Source organism: Bufo bufo, chromosome 5 (genome assembly GCF_905171765.1).
Source record: "Bufo bufo chromosome 5, aBufBuf1.1, whole genome shotgun sequence".
Classification (NCBI taxonomy): Eukaryota; Metazoa; Chordata; class Amphibia; order Anura; family Bufonidae; genus Bufo; species Bufo bufo.
This window is the reverse complement of record NC_053393.1, coordinates 537,926,911-537,932,910: the sequence shown is the minus strand read 5'-3', so window position 1 is coordinate 537,932,910 and position 6,000 is coordinate 537,926,911.

Below are 6,000 nucleotides of genomic sequence, written 5' to 3'. Positions count from 1 at the left end.
AAAGGAGGAGTCAGCCGAGGAGAAGACGAAGGATGGAGTAGGAGAAGAAGAGGCAGGCCTGCATGCAATCCGTGGAGGTAACACCAAATCCACATGGGTGCCACGGCCGTCAGAAGATTTACCCAGTGGGCAGTAAAAGTTATGTTACCTCCCTGCCCGTGTTTCCTAGACCACGTGTCTGTGGTCAGATGTATCTTGGCACCGACACTGTGTGCCAGAGATATATTCACTTGCCGCTGAACGTGGCCATATAGCTCTGGGAGGCTCTTCTGGGAGAAATATTAGCTTCCAGGTACCTTCCATTGCGGTGTGCCAATGGCCACAAATTTACTAAAGGCCTCCGAGTCCACCAATTTATATGGCAGTATTTGGCGGGCTAGCAGTTCCGACAAGCCAGTGGACAGCCGTTGGGCAAGATTATTATCCGGCGTCATCATTTTTTTTTACGCTCGAACATTTGGGCCACGGAAGCCTGCCTTTTGCCAGATGAACGCGATGATGGCACGGTGGAAGGTAGAGTGAAGGAAAAATGGGAGGAGAAGGAGAAGAGGCAGAACGTGGATCACCAAGAGTGTGGCTTTGTGGGTTCTGACGGCGTTGCTCCCACTGGGCTCGGTGATGGGAGGCCAGGTGCCTTCTTAAGGAGGTCGTCCCTGGGTGAGTGTTGAGCTTACCGCGACTTATGCGTTGACAGCACAGGCTGCAGATGGCAGCACTATTGTCAGCAGCTGAGACGTTGAAAAAAGCCCACACTGCGGAGCCATGTGACAGCGTCCTGGGAGCGCAAGATGTGACCGTGCATGATGGATGGCTCGCTCCAGATACATTTGCAGTCTGCTTTTTGCCTCCTGTGCACTGCGAGGTCTGCCTGCTTCTCCTCCCTATCTGCTACTCCATCTCTCCCTCTGAACTCCCCTCCTCTTCCTCTTTTGTGGGTACCCACGTGACGTCCATCGACACGCCATCATCGTTACCTTCACCAACATTGACATTAGAGATCTTGGAATAGGCAGCAACAAAGGGGACCACCCTCCTTGGGCTGATCTGGGTACTGTCGTCAGACCGCTGGGTGGCAGCCGTTCTACCTCTTCCTCATCCGATGCCAAGAATGGCTGCGCATCGGTAAGGTCTGGAAATTGATGGGAAAATAATTCCTCTATGGTGGTGGCTATGGTGGTGGTGGTGGTATATTTGGGGGTGCACACAGCAGAGCGTGAGGAGGGTGCAGATACAGAGGATGAGGAGGGTGCAGAAGCAGAAGGCTGAGTAAGCCACTCAACCAACTCTGGTGCGTTCTTTGACGTAATCGCACGCACCTTCTCCAACTTCCCACTTAGGCTCTGGCCTGAAGCACCTGCCCGACCCCTACCACCCCTGCGGAATGGCCTGCCTCTTCCTCTGCCTGTCATTTTCAAAATGACCCTGCGACAAAGTCCCTATAGAAGAGCAGTATTTGTGGAAGCAGGTATAATCAGTTTTTTTGGGGGGCAACTGGTATATCACACCAGTTGCAATTAGTTGTTCCAATGTCATTTGTCCCTCTGTATAGCTGCGGTATCTTAGCAGAACCGCACACAAATGCTGCACAATACAAATGCACTATATAGAAATTACATTCTAGGTATATCACACCTCTGCCTCAATCAGATTTTTTGGGGGGCAACAGGTATATCACACCAGTAGAAATTATTTGTTCCAATAGCGTATGTTACTATCTGTAGCTGCGGTATCGCAGCAGAACCGCACACAACTGCTGCACAATACAATTGCACTATAATATACTTTCTAAGTTAAAAAGTATATTATAAGTATATCACACCCCTCAGTATATCACACCTACACCAGTCCTTAAAAGGACTTTTGTGGCCCTATTAGCTAGCGTTTGGTGTCCCTAACAGCCTGTCCCTGCTCCACACAGCAACCTCTCCCTACACTGGCAAAAGACTGAATATAAAATGGCGGCCAGATCAGGTTTATTTATAGGGTAGGGGGTATGTTCATGTGCTGAAACGTCTCAATTGGCTGTCCTGTACCACCTGATGGATGTGTCATGGGTCAAAGTTCTGCACAATGCAAAGAATATGGTGGCGGCGGACATCGCCATATGTTCGCCTGTTCGGCGACCAACAAATGAGCAAGGATCCACCGCCAGCTATAGTGGTTATTAATAAATGATCACCATAGTTCCCAAAAAAAAAGCACAGGAGGTGCATTTTCTTGTTCACTATTGTGATTATTTATTGAGACCGACGTTCTAGACGCCGGTCTTAATACCCCTTGCACTGGCGGTGGATGCGACGAATCTATGTTGAGACGACAGCCTCTACATAACTTAGACACATTCACTGCCTGTCTAAATCTATGTCAGGTCCCTTGCTGGCATAAATTTAGATCATTCTACGCCTAAAACAGGTGTAAAAAATGATAAATGAGACTGACTGGCCTCGCCCACATCTAGCCCCCTTCTTTAGACCTGGCATGAGGGGGAAAAATGTCTCAGATTCGATGCAAATCCCCTTTGACACTGAATCAGTGACAGATTGACGCATATCCAATAATAAATGACCCCCGATGTGCTTGGCATATCTGGATTTTATGACTATTTTTCAATAATGGATTCCATTGTTTTATCTGGAGGCTGAAATTAACTTTTTCGTCTAATTGGACTTAGCTCCCATCTGGGCGAGCACAACCCTACTCTATATAAACAAGGGGTGCAGTGTTTTTTCTTATTTTTTTCTTTTTTAGGTATGTGCTTGAGCCTAGCTGCCTCTACTATGGACCATTACATTATCCTAATCCAAATTGTGTCCTTAGAACTAAATTGGAATAATGAGACTACATTCTGGTAAGGACTAAGTAGATGAGCGGGCCATGACTTACCTGTACCTCTAGAAGAGGGATCAGCAACTTTCGGCACTCCAGCTGTGGTGGAACTACGACTCCCAGCATGCACACTTGCTTGGCTGTTGTCAAAACTCCCATAGTAGTGAATGGAGCATGCTGGGATTGTAGTTTCACAACAGCTGGAGTGCCGGAAGTTGCTGACCCCTACTCTAGAAGAACTAATCTCTCTGGACCACCAGATTGATATCAGGTCCAATGAATGGCAATGGGAATGTGAACAAGCCTGTCGAATGCCAAGGTTAGCAACTACCTTTCAAAAACATTAATGGATCCTGTACCTGCCTCCCTGGCACGCACCCTTAAATGTCTATACAAGGATCTGGACCTGGAGATGATGACAAGATGAGATATCAAGGCAGAAGTCAATGTCAACTGGAAAAGGGGTCACGTCAGCCAGTGTACAGTCAACAATGGAAGGCGGGCAGAGGTCAGTGCACATGGCACATAATCAGTAAGGAGCCACAAATAAGAATCTGAGGAGCGAGGACTGAGAAGAGCTGTGGTGGGCTGGGAAGACATGTCAGGCAGAGAAGAAAGGAAGACAATACCCTAGACAGGAACACTGGGAAAAATTAGAACAAATGGGAGTTATTTTCCCCTTCTGTCTACAATGCTGAAGGATCTTCTGGAGAGTAGAGGTTCTGACACAATAATGAAAACCTGATTCAAAAGGACCCCAAAGGTCTAAAAGAAGACAAAAAACATTTGGAGTTGACTTTGGTGCCAACCACTTGCCACTAGGGTCTATTTCTTATAGGATGATTCTCCAGTAACCGATTACAGCTTACTGATGGTATATCCTGGGTGTACGAGGGAGCTTACAATGAAATTACAAGTGGATAGGAACATGTTCTGTATAGATGGAAGGTAGACCCTCAAAACAGTTCCTCTAAGAAATATTATACTGAGTATGAGGGGTGCGGTAGTGGGAAGACAACAATGGTCTTCTTCTAAAGTCCTATGCTGAAATAATATAGTCCTGACTCCTGAACAATTAATACCAGCGATAGATAGATAGATAGATAGATAGATAGATAGATAGATAGATAGATAGATAGATAGATAGATAGTGGATATAAAACGTCTACACGCCCCTGTTAAAATGTCAGGTTTCTGTGATGTAAAAAAATGAGACAAAGATAAATCATTTCAAAACTTTTTCCACCTTTAATGTGACCTATAAACTGTACAACTCAATTGAAAAACAAACTGAAATCTTTTAGGATAGAGGGAAGAAAAAATATAAAAATAAAATAATATGGTTGCATAAGTGTGCACACCCTTAAACTAATACTTTGCTGAAGCAACTTTTTATTTTTTTTCCAGCACTCAGTCTTTTTGGGTATGATTCTATCAGCATGGCACATTTTGACTTGGCAAGATTTGCCCACTCTTCTTTGCAAAAACACTCCAAATCTGTCAGATTGCGAGGGCATCTCCCCACAGATTTTCAATCGGATTCAGGTCTGGGCTCTGGCTGGGCCATTCCAAAACTTTAATCTTCTTCTGGTGAAGCCATTCCTTTGGTGATTTGGATGTATGCTTTGGGTCGTTGTCATGCTGAAAGATGAAGTTCCTCTTCATGTTCAGCTTTCTAGCAGAAGCCTGAAGGTTTTGTGCCAATATTGACTGGTATTTGGAACTGTTCATAATTCACTCTAGCTTAAAGGGAATCTGTCACTAGCAATTTACCCCAATTTTTTTTTCATGAATCCATGTTTAACAGAGTACCTTTGTTCCATCGGTCTTGTTCTTTTGATTGTCCGTCTTGTCATTTCTTCAAAAAATCGATTCTTATGATATGTAAATGACGCTGTAAGGAGCCCAGAGGGGCGTTCTTCTTTCTCCACAGTGCCCAGGAACGCCCCTCTGAAGTGCCGTGCCCGCCGAAATTTGAAAACTAATAACGCCTCCAAGTTCATCTAAATCGCCTCCCAGAGGCGCGGCTAAGTGCTCAACACCCCCCCTCCTCAGCGCCGCGCTCTGCGGCAAACACCCCGATCCTCCTCTCACCGGCATCCCAAATCCCGCGCAGGCGCAGTGTTGTTTTTGGGCCAAACATATCTTTTGGCATTAGGGCCAAAAAGTTCAACCTTGGTTTCATCAGACCATAACACCTTTTCCCACATGCTTTTGGGAGACTTCAGATGTGGTTTTGCTAAATGTAGCCTGGCTTGGATGTTTTTCTTCGTAATAAAAGGCTTTCGTCTTGCCACTCTACCCCATAGCCCAGACATATGAAGAATACGGGAGATTGTTGTCACATGTACCACACAGCCAGGACTTGCCAGATATTCCTGCAGCTCCTTTATTGTTGCTGTAGGCCTCTTGGTAGCCTCCCAGACCAGTTTTCTTCTTGTCTTTTCATCAATTTTGGAGGGACGTCCAGTTCTTGGTAATGTCACTGTTGTGCCATATGTTCTCCACTTAATGATGACTGTCTTCACTGTGTTCCATGGTATATCTAATGCCTTGGGAATTCTTTTGTACCCTTCTCCTGACTGATACCTTCTAACAATGAGGTCCCTCTGATGCTTTGGAAGCTCTCTGTGGACCATGGCTTTTGCTGTGGGATGCGACTAAGAAAATTTCAGGAAAGACCAACTAGAGCAGCTGAACTTTATTTGGGGTTAATCAGAGGCACTTTACATGATGGCAGGTGTATGCTGACTCCTATGTAACAGGATTCTGAATGTGATTGCTTAATTCTGAACACAGCTCCATCCCCAGTTATAAGAGGGTGTGCACACTTATGCAACCACATTATTTTAGGTTTCTTTCCTCCACCTAAAAGATTTCAGTTTGTTTTTCAATTGAGTTGTACAGTTTATAGGTCACATTAAAGGTGGGAAAAGTTCTGAAATGATTTATCTTTGTCTCATTTTTTTACATCACAGAAACCTGACATCTTAACAGGGGTGTGTAGACTTTTTATATCCACTGTAGATAGATAGATAGATAGATAGATAGATAGATAAATAACAAAAAAAAGGCTTGACAAAGCCTCATTGAGTGGGCTGAAACGTTGCCTGTTTCACTTGATGTCGGTGTGCTGCCTCGTTTTTTGGAATTATTTTTGGAATTATTAGATAT